We start from the raw sequence: 20,430 nt of genomic DNA, 5'->3' as shown, positions 1-20,430 counted from the left end.
AAACATGGACTAAGTTGCAAATGGCACGACCTCGACCTTTGCAGGTTTAATTTCTATTATACACCAAAACAAGTTTGTTAGGAAGAAGGAATTTTGTCGTTTAATTAAGGGATTGTGTTACATGCCAAACTGATGCACTGACAAGTTCAGAACTGTATTAAACACGGAGTGATTAATTGTTTCAGTTAGTGACGACCATGCCCAAGCCACTTCCTTGAAAAATCACATGTTACCTTATTTCATTTTAGAAGTTCCTCAATTCATTTTTAAAAAAATTGTCAATTAACAGGGTCTCATTAGCATTCTAAACAAATAGCTGAAGGTAAAGCAAAGCAAACTGTCATTTTCAATTTGATGGTCATCCACTTTACGCGAGCTAAAAGTAATTGCAATTGTATCGGTGCTACGCTTTTGTTGTTGTCATAGTCATCCTTTCTATCACCAAAACAGTCATCGTTATTATTTTGATAATCATCTTCATCTCTATTATCAGCGTTATCTTAATCAATAATGTCTCTGTCAGAACAATATCCTCGCAACTACCATCTCTTTTATACGAGTCGCCAGTGACATCATCATCGTCATCAACATCATCATCACCATCGTCATTATTACGATCTTGACCATGAACACGATCCTAGTTTTCCTTTCTGAAAGCATTAAAAGTACCGAAAAATGAGACCAGACTGAGAACCTAAACGTATAATTGTTAATATTGTTGGGTCAATATGTCAGCAATAAAGTGTTATTAAAGTTTCATAGGAAAACAGAAATTATTGCCACAAGAAAAGGCAATATACCTAGCTTCTGTTGTTGTCATCATCATCATCATCATCATCATCATTCTTCTTCTTCTTCTTCTTCTTCTTATTATTATTATTATTAGTAGTAGTAGTAGTAGTAGTAGTAGTATCCAGTTACCGTAGTTGTGTTAGCCGGTGTAACGAAGAATTGCATACCCCGTTGAAAAAGTAACTTCATGATGCATAAATGTTTATTTTCGAAATTACGTGTCTAATGAACTAAACATGCCTATTTCATAATGAGCTGTTGTTGTTAAAACATGCCTATTTCATAATGAGCTGTTATTGTTAAAACATGCCTATTTCATAATGAGCTGTTATTGTTAAAACATGCCTATTTCATAATGAGCTGTTATTGTTAAAACATGCCTATTTCATAATGAGCTGTTATTGTTAAAACATGCCTATTTCATAATGAGCTGTTATTGTTAAAACATGCCTATTTCATAATGAGCTATTATTGTTAAAACATGCCTATTTCACTAATTTACCTCTAAATATTTTTATCATAATTTATGAATAAATAACCATAACAAATATAGCCTGTTAAATTTCGCCAAAATCTGAACATGCCCATTTCAAACGACAATAAGTCTATACTTTCAAAAAATATTTACGTTTCGTTCTAACAACTAACTACACTGACTCATTCGATTTAACTGGCATTAGATGACACTGATATATCTAGAATGTGAATATACAAAGACAAATCTGTTGTTAATAAGTCTTTGGGGAGAAATGGGTTGCAACAGTTTCTACATTCCTCGAGTTTTCTGCTAATAACTGCACGAACACGAACTACATCATGCAAGTCTTTTTTGCAAGGTTTTCATTTGGATTAAAGGTGATACGAAATTGAGACTTTTAATCTTAAGGTGTTTAAGTTTTTGCATATAAATCTTTTCCTGGAAAGAAACTCTTTCAGAAATAGTCTAGTAGCTTTATGTATTGTAAATAAATTACATCAGTCTTGTGATGGGTTTCTCGTTAATTATTGAGAGAAATTGTACTCATTTGCCAGATTTAAGAAAGCAAATACACCGTCACGATGTTATCCCAATTAAAGCAACAAGCACCTTAACATTTGCTTGTGCAATATGGCTCCTTGCTTGGTACTTGTTCAATGAAAATCAGTATCGTACGACACTCATCTTTCATCTCAGGCTTCTCAACTTAACTTTAATGGAGACATGTATTCTCAGTCTTTGAGATTTATGCATGGAATATTCCATTATTAATTATTTTGGAAAGTTAGTTGCAATTATTCAGGTACGGCAGCAGGCGAGTCTTAATTGGTTTTGAATTCTGCATGGGGAAATGATTGACAGCTATCCCATTCTGTTGTTCATTAGTTTCATCATAATTGAACATAGTTGTATCTTGCTGAAAACATCTACTAGTACGTTACAAATAATAAAACAGATGCAGAACACATCATTTGATTAGAAAGAATGCTATGACATATTCGATTGAGTTCAACCATTCAAGAGATGGACATTTTCACTGCCGTTTCATTACAGCCGGGCAACGGCTAATTCCTTGCGCTGTATTGGGTACAAGGAACCAAATCTATTGGAAAAACCTAAGTTAAACAAACCGGAGAATGGCACCAGCCTCCTTGATCTTTTGAGAGAACAAATTCCATTAAAGTATGATTAAATCTGCCATTCCTGATTTAACTAAAGATTTGTATGCCCCTTACCGAACATAGAAGGTTGAGCCATCACAAGAAAACGATGCCATTGTCTAAATGCAGAACCAATGTTTTTGAATTATTTTTTTATCTATGTACCCTGGGACCAAACTTCGGAAATAGGAAAATATTGCTAAATATTTTGATTAGGACCTTGAAAGACCACTTGTATTATCAATAGTCTACAACTAACGTGTTTAATATTCATAACAATGTTCATAAAGAATGCCTTTTCTGTGATTGCTGTCTCATTTAGAATGCTTATTCTATGATTGTTGTCTCATTAAGAATGCCTATTCTATAATTGCTGTCCCATGAAGAATGCATATTCTGTGATTTCTCTCTTATGAAGAATGCCTATTATATCATTGCTGTCTCATTAATAATACATATTCTGTGATTGCTGTCTCATAAAGAATTCCTATTTTATGATTGTTGTATCATTACAAATGTCTATGCTGTGATTGTTGTCTCATGAAAAATGCATATTTTGTGACTGCTGTCTCATTAAGATTGCATATTATATGATTGCTGTATCACTGAGAAAGCATATTCTATGACTGCTGTCTCATGACGAATGCATATTCTATGATTACTATCTCATAAAGAATGCTTATGTTAAGATTACTATCTCATTAAGAATTCCTATGCTGTGACATGTCTTTATAAGAATGCCTTTTCTATAATTAGATGTCTTAGGAAGGATGCTTATTCTATGATTGCTGTCTCATTAAGAATGCCTATTGTATGATTACTATCGCATTAATAATGCTTATTCTATGATTGGTGTCTCTTCAATAATGCCTCTGTTATGATTACTGTCTCATTAAGAATGCTTTTGCTGTGATGTTATCTCATTAAAAATGTCTATGCTGGGATCTATATCTCATTAACAATGCCTATTATATGATTGCTGTATCATTAAGAATGTCTATTCTGCGATGGCTGTCTCATAAAGAATGCATGTTCTATGAATGATATTTCATGAAGAATGCCTAAGCTGTCATTGTTATCTTATTCAGAATGCCTAAGGTATGATTGATATCTCATTAAAAATGTATATTCTATGATTGCTATCTCATGACGAATGCATAAGCTGTTATTGCTATCTCATTATGAATTCCTGAGCTATGATTGCTATCTTATTAAGAGTTCATATCATATGATTGCTGTCTCATTAGGAATGCCTATTGTATTATTGCAATCATAACGTTTAACACAGTTCGCACACACACACACACACACACACACACACACGCACACCTACCTTTTACATTATATCATCCCTAACGTTCAAATAAATCTTAAATGTGTTTTGCCACATTTAAACATTTGTTATTTTATTATATCTACATTTGAGGAAAATCTGGATAGTCTGTTATTTAATACAATCGCAATAATGTGGCTGTCCAATTAGCATATGGGTATAACACTCGCTTCCATCCATTGCGATCCACATTCGATCCAGGACTTGGGAAGTATGGTACCGGGTCTCCAAATCGAACTGGTGGTTTTTTCTCTGTAACGAGTTTCCATCTATAGTGAGAACCTGACCGCTTCGGTGGCCTAGTGGTTAGAGCGCCTGCCTCAGATGCGGGAGGTCGCTGGTACGAACCTTGGCCGTGTCATACCAAAGAGTTAAAAAATGATACTAATAGCTACCTTGCTAGACGCTCAGCATTAGGAGGTTAGTGTTAGGACTGGTCAGCCTGGTGTCAGGATAATGTGAATGGGTGTGACATGATGCTACATGTCTGTGGCATGATGCCCCGGTGCTAGACATCACAATAAACTGCCAACTACAGCGAGATGACTGAAAATGTTTTAAAGCTACGTTAAAAATCCAGGTCACACACACACTACAGTAAGAACCACACATACGACTCAAAAAGCACCAAAAATAGTAATTAATTTAAGTTGTAAGAAATTGCATGTTTCGTGACCACCAATCAACAGCCAACTTCGACCGCCATATTCTTTGGTAAAACCCAACCGGTTCAATAAAAAAAAAATCCTTTAAGGCTCCATTGGCATTTCAGAATATGTAGGTTTTTTTAAAGCCACGTGACTGTTTTGCAACTAGGTGTGCGTGGGCAATGTATAGGGTATTTATACACTACACGCTAATATAGCACTGCTATTCGTCGAAGGGCCGGCCCTATTCTAAATGTTACATGATCAACATTAGATCGAATGAACGTAGGTTCGATCACAGTTCGTATATCATAATCATTATTTATCCTCAAAATCTTTAATTGTTAATAACTGAAACACCGTCTATTGGCAGTAAAACTCAAATCCTTTCGTCACTTCATTACATTGACTCTCTCAATCGATATTAGATTAACCCGCACAATAGACCCGAAGTCATCTGTGGGATAATGCTATTACTTTCGAAACAATATATATATATATATATATATATATATATATATATATATATATATATATATATATATATATATATATATATATATATATATATATATATATATATATATATATATATATATATGCATGTATGTATGTATTGCTATAATTACAGCAAAAAGTTTTCCTCTCGTTGTGGTAAACAGTCATAAATCAGATAACTAGGTGGTAATTTACTGTGCATGAAATTTTTAGTTAGAGTACGCCGTAGACTGCATTTAGTCACTCTCGATCTCCTGCGGCTTAAATTAAATTCCATGTGACTCACAATTCCCTTAACATCAGTGAATGAGCCTTTCCAATTATACTATTCCAATTATATTACTCAAGGATCGTTTTCCACCTGTAAAAAACAATTCTGGCCAATTTGTGAGCAAAATTTATTCATAGTGCATCGTTTTCCACTTCCAAATCTTGTCGGACTGTTGTGAACTTGAAATAAATTTTAAATTGTGATATTGCTTTAATTTTTTTTTATTAACAACAGAGAGGTTAGCCCCAATCACATATTGCCAAATATGTGATCGAGAGCTTGGGGATCTTTCCCCAATGCAGAACAATTTTTTTCTCCCTCAGATAGAACTGATGTTTAAATGTTATTGAGCGTCTATCGAGGTGAACAGTGAAATGAGCGGAACGAATGTAGGGCGTATATGATGATAAAACTCCCGCGATATTTAACTTGAACACTATGAATGAAATTACCTTATTATTACTATCGGTAACAAATACTATTAAAACTTCAATTCCAGCTTTAGGTCTCTGTCCACACTTGTTTAATAGGTGAGGTCCTTTTGGTTGAGTTAACATGTTATTCCTGCCTTTTGAACTTATCTGTATAATAAATCTAGTTAAAAAAAAATATGCAAGTAGGAAAATGAACAACGATAACTAGATTGTGCATGCATCATCTATCTCACTCTCTATCAATATCAGAGTTGTGTGTGTGTGTGTGTGTGTGTGTGTGTGTGTGATTTGAATTTTTAACGTATTTTTAACGATTTTTCAGTCATATCGTTGCGATGTCAGCAGTGTGCCGCAGACATGTACCATTATGCCCCACCCAGTCACATTATCCTGACACCAGGCCGACCAGTCCTAACACTTAACTTCTTAATGCTGAGCGCCTAGTGAGGCTGCTTTCAGTACCATATTATAACTATTTAGTATGACTAGGAGGGATTCGAACCTCCTGCATCAGAGGTGGACTCTCTAACCATTAGGCCACCGGAGCGGTCAATTGGAAAGGAGTATTTTACCCTCGCATTGCAAAAAAATACAATCTGCGTAAAAATGCACAAAAATGAAAATGAAAATTCAAACATTTAAGAACTACAGTCGAAAGGATAAAGCTGCACGAAGCTACAAAAGGTGAATAATTTAGTTCATGTAACAATTTGATGACGAACTGTAGATTTTAAATGGAATTTTAATGGGTCATGCAATAAATTAATCATATAATATATTATCATGTGATTCATTGTCATGATCATAAAATCAACTTGCCTTTGGTTCAATAACCTCTGATAACAACTCCAAATTCCCACAATAAGGTGTTACCATAATTTAACCCACTGTAACCTCTCCTCTAAAACGTTCGAGCCGAGGCAAATCGGTTGGGAGAGCATCTGACTCTTAATCCAAGGGTCGGTGGTTTAATACCCGCCCTCGCCAGCGAGGGCAAATTGATTTGTATATCCTTCTGAATGAAACTGAGCTCAGATTTCCAGGCTTTGATATGCCCAATATTGTGCTCAAAGTGTCTTTAAAATCAACAGCAAACAAACCACCAACTCTTACTTAGCTTATGAGAGTAGACATTAGAGGATGATGAAAAAACCAATATGTTAATAATTGGCTTCACTTCATTAGTAATGATGAATAATCTGAAACGTCAAAACTGAGTTCGTTACTGTCGTTTGTGATATTGCTGTATAATGCAAAATGTACCTGTACTTTCGAGTCAATATTTTTTCTTTAAATGTTAAATATTTACAGGCTCCCTAGTGATAATTCGGTATGTCCTACAGATTCATGCATGTTGTAGAAAAGAATCATGTACATACCTAAACAGCTAGTGCAATCATTTCTTTTTTAAAAGCTGATCTGGAATCAAAATTATTAGTCCACCCTTAGAAGTAATCTCCTTTAGCGCACAACATACTTTCTATATATTTTAGCATGTGGAATATTTAACTTGACAACACAATAAATTCTACTCATGAAAGAATTTAATTGTTTCAAGAACTGACATCATTGCAAATACATGTAGTAGTCCAATTTTGATTTCGTTCTTGCCGAAAGGCATTTACATCAATCTTTGTGTCAGTGTCTAATCAGAAGGAACAACAGTAAACTTTAACTTGAATCATAATGTTTAAATGATAATGATAAATAAACTAAAGGCGTATCACATAGACTGATAAGTAAAGTCTCGTCCATGCTTATAAAACTGACCTTTAATGAAATTTTAAACAGTCTTGAATTCAGCGCAAGAAAATTGAGAAAACACATTAGATAAAATGCAAAGAAGTCGCCTACTGCTTCTATCCCCGTAAGTTTTGTTGTGATATAGGTTAAGGTTGAAAGAGAACATAGGTGAGAAAAACATCTTTTCATCTAATTCCACGTCATTATCTCATTTATAAAAGCATTTATCGGAGCATTATCCAAATGTTCCAGTTCTTGGCATTTAGACTTCGGCTGTACCAACAAAATGGTCACATATGACAATACAAGCATGATAATAATAATAATAATAATAATAATAATAATAATAATAATAATAACATTTATGTTCGCATGGACATAAGAAGCTAAAGTATAGCTTCGAATACCCATACAGTCTTAGAAATGTCTTAATCTACAGTCCTTCAGATTAAAATTATTTTCAGGAGTGAACGAAATTACCGCTAGATTTTTATATAAGGCATGCGTCTAAAAATACTGAATTTAAATATCATCAATGGAGGATAATCATCAGCCAAACAAATTGCTTTTAGCAAAACAGTTTATTTTACAGTGAACAAGTGTGTGTGTGTGTGTGTGTGTTAGTGTGTGTGTGTGTGTGATTTGGATTTTTAACGTATCTTTTAACAATTTTTTTCAGTCATATAGCAACGATGTCTGCAGTTTTGCAGTTTATAGTGAAGTCTAGCACTGGGGCATCATGCCTCAGATATGTAGCACTATGTCCCACCCAGTCACATTATCCTGACACCAGGTCGACCAGTCCTAACACCTACATCTTAATGCTGAGCGCCAAGCGAGGCAGCTGTTAGTACCATTTTTGTAAATCTTTGGTATAACTCTACCTGTGATCGAACAAACTACCTTTCGCATCCGAGGCGGACGCTCTAACCAATAAGCCGCTGGAGCGGTACCAGTGAAAAAGTGATCATAAACAAAAAATTGCAAGCAGTATATTTGTCTAGCTTGGTTGAGATAAGCTAGCATTTTATTACAGAAGAAGTAAACCTTTAGCTTTAATTGAAGATGTTAATTGTCCGCATTTAGTTATAATATTTTTATGCATCTGTTTTATTAAATTGGTGATGTGGTGTTTATTCGTTTATAATTTAATGAATTATTATTGATATTTTCATTTATGGGAATCGATTTGCGTATGTATGTGTATCACCTATATCTCACTGCATTCTAGTGTTTTTCAAATACATGTTAAGGTAGGAAATTCCATGTCTTACGACATTTTGAAACTGATGTACATGCACCAATTGGATTATGATTAAGGGAATAGTTGTGTGTTGTTTATTACAAAGATGAGTTTCTTAAACGTTTCTCTCCCTTAATGTCATTATTGCTCCCATAACAACTCTACTTGTTTTAAACATTTAACATAGATGTTAATGTCTGTAGGCGAATGAAGTATTTACGATGGATTATGTCACAGAAGGAGGATGCATCACTTGGTGTTTGGTGTCTGACCAGTAGAAGACAACTATACGTTGGGAATGGGTGCATACTGGGGCGAGCCTGAACATGGGTGCATACTGGGGCGAGCCTGAACATGGGTGCATACTGGGGCGAGCCTGAACATGGGTGCATACTGGAGCGAGCTAGAACATGGGTGCATACTGGGGCGAGCCTGAACATGGGTGCATACTGGGGCGGGTCGAAACGTGGGTGCATTCTGGGTCGTGTCTGAACAGGGGTGCATTTTGGGGCAAGTCGGAACATGGGTGTATACTGAGGGGTGACGAGATGCTAGTAATATCTGGTGGATAGCGTAGTCTTCGCATTGAGTAAATAAATACAAATCAAATATTTCTGGTGCGTAATATCGTCATATTCGTTCTATGAAACGAATTTATTTGCGAGTAATGTAGAAAATGTAGTAAATATTTTGCGAGTAATGTAGAAAATGCACAATGTAGTAAAAAAACGTATAATTTATTTAACTTTTCTAAAATAGTGCAGCGAAATATTTTAAAGAACTATTCATGTCAAACTATTCCTGACAAAGTCACGTAGGATACACGTTGCAAATGGGACTTTACTTCTAAACCTATGTATGCCTGACTGGCTGTATATGACTTAATACGAACAATAACATTATCATTTTCCAGGTATTATGCACGTGACAGATCAGGTGAATAAATCAAATTATACAAGCTTGTTCTCCAGCCAGATCCTTTAATAATGCGAGACATGTGTATTGTCTCTTATTGGGGAACTATTCTGGCTGATTACTAACCATATAGGTATATGTTAAGAAAAGTCGTCATCGTCTGCGGTCAATTAAGCAGAAAAAGCAACGAAAGGAAAATCTCCATAGACGAAGGGACCATTATAAACTAAATTTTCATATGAAGGGACAGAACTTTACATGAGTTTTTATTAACTAAGGAACCAAAAACAGTTACAATTAAATAGGGACAATATGTATCTTCAGTTCAAGTTGAATGTTTTTACATTACCTGTAATAAAAAGCGGCATATCTGAAACGAATGAAAGTAAGGTAGTGTGTATAAGTATTTGTCATAATTCCCTTTCTCCTTATCAAAACCTTCGCTTTCTTAAATGATATATATATTGCTTTTTCCTGGTTCGTTCGCTTTTATTTTAGTTGTGTTACACTGAAGAATTCTAAATTAGGTATGTTTAGCTGCATGATTTTTATTTCAAAACAAATTACAATTCCGCCTATCTTTTCAGTCCATATAAATATGTGGAGACAGTGACCATTCGTATGGACAGGCAAACTTTAATCATACGTACATTTTAGGACTTTTCAAGATCATTAAAGAGAATATGAACATTTAAATGTAACTTGCACTGTTGGAGGCAAATGCAGATTAAAATTCAATCTGGTAGATAACATTCAATGGTTGTAATTCTAAAAATTGCCAAGCATCAATTATTTCGACAATCTGATTAGATTTCGCAATCAGTACATAATGTGATAATACGCTATAAAGCTTCACATACCGCACAACATAAATGAACAAATTTCATCACTTAATGGCAGAACTTATTTATAGAATGAGATATATTTCTGCAATACCGACAACACGATTAAAAAATCTAAGGATTGTTCTAGCATGGGGAAAATGTTAACAATTTATAGTTGTTACGAGTACGGATCTAGTTGAAGGAAACGACAAGTTGACATGCCGTATTGTTGTCCTGACAGATTTGCTCTGTACACCTTATATCTCAATAATTCATGACGCAACCGAAGACATTTCCTTGAACAATATTCCGTCACCATAATTAATGTTAAGCTAAGACGTTCCGGGACTACTTTGTATAAATAGTAATTTAACATGAGCTCCCTGATATCCCAGCTCAATTGTTGCAGTTAAAACAGAGCAAAGATGTCGAAGGCATCCTTCTTTATCGTCTTCCTTGTTTTCAGTTTGATGGTCATCCATTTCACTACAGCACAAGGTGACTAAGATTTTGGAAGTTCCATTCATCAATGATTTCTTAGTCGTCTTTTTCATTATCATAACTGTCATCATCGTTCATTTAGTTATTTTTACTTTCATTGCTAGTTTGAATAACATTGTGGACGTGAATACAATATCCTAGTATCTTCCATCTTCGTACTAGACATCTGGATCATCGTCATCGTCGTTGTCCGAATTATCAACCGGATCATCGTTAATTTGAGGAGTGATGAACAGAGAGACCAATATGAGAAAACAAGCGTTTCATAAGTCAGGACGAACGCGAAAAAGTGAGATATTCAACAGAAGCAACAGTAGATTTATGTTTTTTGTTTCTTTAGTGGCTGTGGTTGCGCTTCCTCTTTCTCGACATCTTCATCACGTATCATTATTATTATTATCAATATTTTTATTATTATCATTATTATTAATTATTATTAATATATGTATTATTATTTTTATTATTATTATTATTATTATTATTATTATTATTATTATTATTATTAGGCTTCTTGGGTGGTTCGTGTCCATGCCGGCCTTACTGTTTTCGTGGAGAAAGAGAATCTGGACTATGTGGAAATTACGACCCATATGGAAGCAATTCCAGATATGTTAGATGCTGTCCTTTATATTAATGGTGCCAGTGAGTAGAAGGTAAGCAAATTCAGTTTCTATTTTCAACAGTATTGCCTTCTTTTATCGAGATTGCGTCACACTGCTTGTATGAATTATCGTTTTAAAATAACCAACAAATAAACAGGAACTCTTCAAGGAACAAAAATGTTGCCTTTCCTCCATTATCTTCCATGGTGTGGGTAAAGTCTGGATTATAAGTTCTTGTATGCATCATTTCTATTCTACAGAGGTCTTTTGATTCTGTTCCTGAATATCCAAGTTATTTACATGCACAATGTTTACGTTACTTGACCGAAGTGCCAATAATTTTAAAAATATAAACCTTTAGTCAAAATCCTCAAATGTTTAAAATATATATTTTTAATAATAATCAACATTGACATCTGACTTGATACGCAAAACGATGTCATTGCATCATTGCTCTCTTTCTATTTATCCATCTCCCAGTGTAAGCAACCTATAGTAAAACTATGGTTAACTAATAAACAGTTGTATATAATTTGACAAGAGGGAAATGTATTGTGGATGGACGAATATTTTATCTCAGAATATCTTACTCGATATTCATGATGATGTCAATAACGAATTGTGTACTTTCATTTGCATCTGAGATTAAACTGTGGATGTCTGAGTTCGTGCACATTAATAGGTATACAACGTTGTCTGGCGCCTCCAAGGTCGAAAGCAATTTCTAAGGTTTTAAGGAAGTTCGTTATGGACATGAACATTATATATACGGTAATCTAATATCAGCTGGCGAAATGATCATTTAGATCCTTTTGAGCACATTTTAAGGTCTTAGCTAAGTTATGTACTCTAATTAGTCTAATCCTCTTGTCTGGCGTGTTCGAGGTTGTATTCGTTTGTAATGGAAGGTTCAAATTGGCGAGATGAAATCGCTTATGTAGCTTTCTTGGTTAAGTTCGTTCGAAAAGGTACATAATAGTACGATTGTCCCTCACTAACTTTGCATTCTGTCATGATCACAAACGGACAAAGATACAATGATATTGATTCTAGTCCTATTATTATTAATGTTTTGATAAACCACTTTATTCGCCACGTTGTGAAACATAAATTCGGCATTGACTGCCTACACCTGTGCACATTAATGTATAAGAATACAATGTAATTGCATTTCGGAAGTTAATTCTGTGCAGTCAACAACGCTATAGGTGTAGTCAATATTCATATATCCTGAAATATCAAGAAGCGGGCATAACACCTGTGAAGGATTTGAATGGGTAAGGCAAAACTATTATGCGAGGACATTTATTTCGCATCGTATTTGAGCTGCATAATCCTTTGTAAAGCTAACAAGTATACAACAAAAGTGACAAAGGAAAAATATGGCTATTTGTTGTTTGCAAAAAAACAACAAAAAAGATGTCATAGACACATCAACCCCACTCTCATTGCAGTTATTCATGTCACATGGTCAGTTGTTTTAATCTATCTTCCAGTTTGATCATTATCTCCGTAATAAGCATACCGTGATGTATAACTGTTTTGTTTGCTGACTACATGCAAATATCAATCTGTAAGAATGGACGAAACCTGTTCTATCGACCTATCTGATGCGTTTTTAACATATTTATATGAGTTGCAAACATCCTATATGCATTAAATTTTCACGTTAATATAATGAACAAATTTAATGTATCAGGACGTACATTTGAACAATATTTCTTCAGGGTGTTGTATGCTACTTGTTGAGCAGATCTTAGAAACAAATATATGCTTAGCAGATCATCCTACTCTCTTGTAAACATCATGATTTAAGTGATAAAAAGTCCTTTTATTCTTTCAGGTGCTACAGTGACAAAACGGTGGATGTAAATACGAATTGTGAGAGGTGAAAATAAAGCGCTCGTAAAATATTTGTACTTCGTTGTTATTCTTGCTTGTAAAGAGTCTGGGGCAGGTTAATATATAATCTTAGAATGCCAATCTTTTAGACCAAATCAAATGTGGGCGGCAAAAATGTATTTGTAAGAAGATCAGAACTGGATACGATTATATGCTTGTTTCAGTGTAAAACAATGCGTCTTTAAGACAACAACTGTTTGATAAAGTAACATGTACTGAATTATTTGTGCTCTAAAGGAGTAGACGTTCTATGCGTGCAACGACATTTTTGAATACTTATAAATAAGTCATCTTTGCAATTGTTACAACACTATGGTTTTACACAAGGACCTAGAAAAAAGCGGAAACCAACAAGTTCAGTAAAATTCAACAAATAATTTATTTCATTACAGCTAGAAGTCAACATTTAAAAGGAACTTACCGTATTGCGAATTAATTTCCAAATAGTCCCAAATGTGCAATCACATGCCCAAAGGAATCGAGTGTTCCGAATGAATTCCAATAGTGTTCCGAATGAATTCCAATCATGAATGTATTGCTGTGTCAATAATCTCACATTATCTGCTGTTCTAGCAATGGTAATGTATCACAAGATGTCAGCCACGGTGTCCTGGAATGAATTCACAATAATATCAAACTAGTGGCTTAGTCAAAAAGGGCCATTAACACTGTGGAGTTCTAATTAATACTTTAAATACATAAATCATCTCAAAGTATAACTGAACACAACAAAAACACTGATTCCACCCAAGGGATTTTAAAATAATTCTCAATAGTTCTGATGTAAGAAAAATTTATATAGAGACCTAAGACACAATAAGAGTACCAAGATGATTGTCAAAGTTCATTTCTAGAACATTCTAAGTCGTAAGAAGGTCAGGTCTATTACTTAAATTTTAGTAACAAAAATGGCAGACATAAAGTACACCAGGAATTTCAAAGGGAAAATCAATGCCCTGCACCCAGATCTAAGTAAACATGTCTCCAAATATTATCCTTAAAGTTGAATTTGTGTATTTGGATAAATATTAGCTATGTAATATGTTGTTTACCCAATGACCTTTGTAATCTTCAATCACGGATGAAAATTAAACACAAAGAAAAGATAAATACATAGCAGTAGTAACTTTTCAAGAAGTATGGATGATCATTTCACGCATTATTCAAGAGTCTATAAAATAATGACAAATATTTTATTCATCTCTACGCATAATAAACAACACAAACAAGACAAGAATGTTCTTAAGGAAAAACCATTCTTGATGTATTGTTGACATATTTACATAGTATTACTTTTATTGTAGACACCAATACGACTTTAGCATTTGAAGCAGAGTATTTACTAGAACGTAAAGAGACACATTACATGAAACGGAAGAGATATATTAGAGGATACGTCAGAGAGCTGGCAAATAAATTGCAGCTGAAACGTAAGAGTTTACCAATTGAAGTTCGGCGACGTAATGTAACTCGCAATCTGATAGGAATTAGCTTGAATCTTTTTCTCTGATTGGCAGATGTTAGGCTTGTCTTGGAGAAATGGGATAGATAGCACGAGTCCGATATGACAGGAGAGTCGTCCTTGATATCATGTTGGTAATCTGTTGTCTTGTCATAGGATTGATGGAAATAATTATGCAAAGGAGGGGAAAATGTATGATGCATTAAATTTTGTTTAACAAACAAACATACACGCATGCATATTTACGTGATGTGTTCTTACGCATGTAGAAAATAGATGCAAGTTATTGCCAGAACGAAACTGAAAGAAAACACATGGTTCTGTATTATTAAAGTCTTTGGTGTGTTACGTGTTTAGGCTCTTTCAAAAAGTAACAAGAAAACAGTGAAGACATCAAGCTTTGTAAAATTTAACAAATAATTTATTTCTCTCGAAAAGCAAGTTAAACATGGGAAAAAGATCTTACGGTTTTACAAATCAAATCTAAAATTAATCCAAGAATTAAAATATAGAAGTCCTAGTAATAAAAAGTCCCAAATTAAACTGAATTCTAACCCGCGTACTTCCTGAATGCGCTGTTGGTCTTACGTAGCTGGTAAAGTACCCTCCTGGCTGTCAAAAAAGCAGGTAGACACAGATTAGTCCGAAAAAAGTATAAGCCATCCCAGCAAAGCACGGTCGATGCCCAGGGATCCAGGTCTGCGAAACCCAAGAAACCTGAAAAAGAAAACAGCACACACGGAAGAATGGAGAACGTAGGAAAGGTTTTTGAAATGTCACGAAGATAATACCCGTTTGCCAAAGCTTATGTATTTCTTACCTCCATCTGATTTCAAGCGGCCTAATTCCATTATTTTCTTGTCACTGAAACATGGTCTAGCCGCCTCAGCGGCGGCCCCAATTCTGAAGGTATGGGACTTAAAATAGCTAGAGTTAAAGTCACAAAAGCAAAGCGCTCTTCTAAGTTCTGTACTAATTTTTGTATCGTCTTCCTTGCTTTCAGTTTGATGGTCATCCATTTCACTGCAGCTCAAGGTGACTAAGATTTTGGTGGTTCTATTTTTCAATGCTTTCCTAGTCGTCTTTTCATTACCATAACTGTCGTCATCGTTCATTTAGTTATTTTTACTTTCATTGCTAGTTTGAGTAAAATCGTGGACGTGAATACAAGATCCTATTATCGTCTATGTTCATAACATCATCATCATCGTCATCGTCTTTGTCAAAATTATCATCCTGATCATCGTTATATTTAGATCATGATAATGATAAGTCACTTTTTCTTGCCAAAAATGTCTAAAATCTGTATAAATGCGATTTGCATTCTTGAGAGTGATGAATAAAGAAATCAATCTGAGAACTCCAGCATTTCATTTTTAATATATCAAGATCTATAAGTCAGGACGAACGCGACTACGTGAGATATTCGAACAGAAGTGAGTGTATCTACTAGAGAAGATTTATGTATTTTTGTTTCTTTAGTTCATGTCGTTGCTCCTCCTCGTTCTCGACTTCTTCTTCAAGTGACATTATTATTATTATTATTATTATTATTATTATTATTATTATTATTATTATTGTTGTAGTTGTTGTTGTTGTTGTTGTTACGCTTCTTGAGTGGTTCGTGTCCATGCTGGCCATACAGTCTACATGGAGATAGTTTTTTTATGGCCATGCCAAAATTACGATCAACACGGAAGGATTTCCAGAAATGTTAGATGCTGTCCTTTCTATTAATGATGCCAGTGAGTGTAAGGTAAAATCAGCTTATATTTTCTAAAGTATTGTCTTATTCTGTCGAGATTGCATCTTACTGCTTGTATGAATTATCTTTTTAAACTAACCAACAAATAAAGTGGAACTGTTTCGTGTAACAACATATTGTGTTTCTTCAATTGTCTTTCATGTACTTCCCATAATTTGCATTCGATGTTCTTGTACGCGTCATCTTTTTTTATACAAAGGTCTTATTATTCTGTTCCTCAACATCCAAATTATTTGCATACTTACATATGTTTCGTTACTCGGACGAATTGCTCATAATTAAAACATTTTGAAACCTTTGGTCAAAATCCTTAAATGTTTAAAAGATATATTTTCAATACTAGTCGAATGAATCTACTTTGATATAGGATTTCATGGTCTAAACGATGTCAGGGTATCATTGCTCTCTTTATATTTATCGATCTCCCAGTATAAGGGACCTTTGGGTAAAACTAGGGTTAACAAATAAACAGTTGGAGATAATTTGACAAGAGAGAATTGTATTGTGGAAGCGTGCATATTTTATTTCAGGATATCTCCCTCAATATTCGTAATAATATTACTAACGCATTATGTACTTTCATTTGCATTTTTTATTAAACTGTGGACGTCGGAGGTCATGAACAATGGTATGAATTCATTGTGAATTCTGTGTTGGTATCTCCTCCATGGTCGAATCCAATGTTTATATTTTTGAGAAAGATTTAAAAGTCGAATACCTCTTGGTGAAATAGTCATTTAGATCATTTTGACAACCTTTTAGGGTCTTAGGTAAGTGACACTAACGAATCATTTTCGTAATCTTGTCTCGCGTGCTCGGAGTTAAAGCCGTTGGTAAACGTAATGTTCAGTTATTGTGACGTTGAGTCGTTTACGTTTCTATGTTGGTTAAGTTCATTCCAAAATGGCTAATCTGTGCAAGGACACAATATCAAGATTGTTCCAGGCTAACTTTGGTTTGTTTCAGCATAACAAACGAACAGTGATGCAAAAATTCAAGTCTCGTTATTATTAATTGGTTATTATTAACTAGGCGTCACATTTTAAAAGTCAACTTTGGCATGATTTACTTACATCTGTGTAAATTAATGTGTTAAAATATAACGTAAAAATATTTTGGATGTAAATTCGAGGATTTCAACAAATGGTGTATGTGTAGTCAATATTCGTATATCCCGAAATACAACGAACGGACACAGCCCTCTTATGACAGATTTGAATGGGTTTGGCAAAAATGGAACAGGAGCATTTATTTCAAACCGCATTTCAGCTGCATAATCCTTGTCAAGCTTGAACACATACGATATGAGTGACGAAATAACAAAAATTGTTTCTACTTGTTCGCAAGTAACAACAACATGTCATAGTACCATCACCAGCAGCATCACTCACATAACATTTACTCATCTCACATGGTCAGCTGTTTAAAAACATGTTCTAGTCTGATATTTATTTCGTAACGCGTATATTTGTAAATTATAGTTTAATGATATGCTGATTAAATATAAACGTAAATATAAACATCACTGTAAGTATGGACAAAGTACGGTCTATCAATCTATCTAATGTGTCTCTAGTTTATTTATAAGAGATGTAAACATAATGTATCTGCTGACGTGTCGGGTTAATATAATGTAGAAATTAAAGTATCAATGTGTACATTACAAGCCATACGTCTTCACATGCTTGTATGCTGATCATGACGATATGGGTACGAACACAAGCAAGCAACAGGTGTTTGATGATGTAGCTTTTAGAGATTGGAATTTGATCAGGAAACCTTTTATCCCCTTTTAAACATTATGATTAAAATGAAAATTATCCTTTTATTCTTTCAGATGCGACAGTGACAATACAGTTGATGTAAATATGCATTTTGACATATGGAAACAAAGCACATGTAAGATAGTTCTACTCTGTTGTTTATTCTTTTAGTAAAGAATTCCAAAAGAGGATAAAACTATATTATCGCAGAATACTAATCTTTGAGTCAAAATCAAAAGTGTTCAACAAAAATGTATTTGTAACGAGGTATAAAAAGACAGATTCCACTTGGCATATATTGAAATATTAATCAATACTCTTAAGTAATCAAACTTTATATAAAACATAAGACACAATAATAGGACCAAGATGAGGGTCAAAAGACCAATTCGAGAACATCCCAAGTGTAAATATGGTCAGGCCTTTTTCATAAATTTTAAAAACGAACACGACGAAAATGAAATAGATGAGGAATTTGCAAGGGTAATTATTGTCCTGCACTCAGATCTAAGTAAACATGTTTACAAATATTATCCCAAAGTTTTGTATGTTCTCATAGACAAATGTTAGAAATGCAATATGATTTTTACAAAATGACCCTTGCAATCAACAATCAGAGATTCAAATTAAACGCACAACATAGATACACATAGCAGTATTGTCACAAAATATGAAAAATAGTTTCTTGTCCTATGCAAGGGTCTAAAGAGTTATAAAAATTAGATTCATTCCTCTCGACTCTAAATAACGGCAAAGAACAGCAATGTTTTAAATGAAAAACCATGATTGATGTGTTGCTGACACATTTACATACAACTATATTTAGTACAGAAAATTGTAAAATTATTGGATTTGAAGAAGAGCATTGACTAGAAAGTAACCGCATTATCGCATGAAACAGGAAAGATATATTCGGAAATAAGTCGAAAATAAAACGCAAGATTTTACCAATTGAAGTGCGGCAAAGTAATTAACTCGAAATCTTCTAGGAATGTTTAAATATTTTTCTCTGACTGTCTGATGTCAGTCTGTCCTTGGAGAAAAGGAACAGAGGGTGCAAGTCAGATACGACATAATACTATTCCTATAAAGAACAACCAGAGCATGAATAGTGAATAACTGGTTCTTGTGTTTTCCTGGTATCGTGTTTAATAGCGGGTGTTGCAGCAATCATGTTGGCAGTTGGTTGCCTTTTCAAATCACCAACGATGTTATGTATGGAAAGTATTCCTCTTGTAAAGGAGAGGCAATATAAACCAACGACATTGTGTAATGACATGTACAGCTTTATTTAAGACATAGACACACATATATCGCTCTCTCTCTCTCTTTCCATATATATATATATATATATATATATATATATATATATATATATATATATATATATATATATAAATGAATGCAAATATTGCTCTTGAACCGATGCTTTTTCAACAGTCTAAATTACTTATTGTCCTAAACTAATACCTTATATCTAGGGTTCCATGTTAGTCAATCAATGCATATTCTCAATAACAATGTTGAATGCCCCGTTATTTGCCAATAATTAAGTAGCAATATAACATGAAACTTATCCACATTCACCGCTTAGACTACATTTTCCACAACAAGAAATATACATAAACACCTTTGAGCAAATTGCACTGAGATAACTTCTGCTTTCTCTGTCTCCTCTATCTCTCTGTTTCTTGTCATATATAAAGCCGTTTTGCAGTAGATTTGACTGATATATGGATTGCAAAGTGATACAAAGGGGCAGAATGCTGTGACTGGCTGATAACTCTGGTGAAACGAACAACGTCATGAATTTGATTAGAAGACATTCATATTTGACGTTATTGTAAGGTCTCATTTTTCTAACCTGTTATCATGTGTTGTTTTCCTCCTGGCTGTATACAACCTTTTAACAATATAAACAATAGGATGATCTGTTTTCCATGTATTATGCACATGGCGGAACAGGTGAATACATCAAGGCTATACATGTTTGCACTCCTCCCACATCCTTTAATAATGCTAAACATGTTTATTGTCTCTTATATTCGTAATTTTTTCATGTTGACTACTCACTCTGGAGGTATATATTACAAAATC

The 20,430-nt window shown here is 34.1% G+C and overlaps 1 long non-coding RNA gene and 1 pseudogene across 1 annotated transcript; one reads left to right on the top strand and one right to left on the bottom strand.

Annotated features, from left to right (window-relative positions):
* Window positions 1–609, bottom strand: part of LOC149801470 (solute carrier family 25 member 3 pseudogene) — a 7,304-nt pseudogene extending 6,695 nt beyond the window's left edge.
* Window positions 610–10,687: 10,078 nt separating this feature from the next.
* Window positions 10,688–13,354, top strand: LOC149801469 (uncharacterized). The gene is made up of 3 exons (XR_016420464.1): window positions 10,688–10,836; window positions 11,346–11,492; window positions 13,285–13,354. It is a non-coding gene; the product is annotated as an uncharacterized LOC149801469 (long non-coding RNA).
* Window positions 13,355–20,430: the final 7,076 nt, after the last annotated feature.

This window comes from Sinohyriopsis cumingii, chromosome 4 (genome assembly GCF_028554795.1).
Source record: "Sinohyriopsis cumingii isolate HCF-2022 chromosome 4, ASM2855479v2, whole genome shotgun sequence".
Classification (NCBI taxonomy): Eukaryota; Metazoa; Mollusca; class Bivalvia; order Unionida; family Unionidae; genus Sinohyriopsis; species Sinohyriopsis cumingii.
This window is presented reverse-complemented; position numbering and strand designations above follow the sequence as displayed.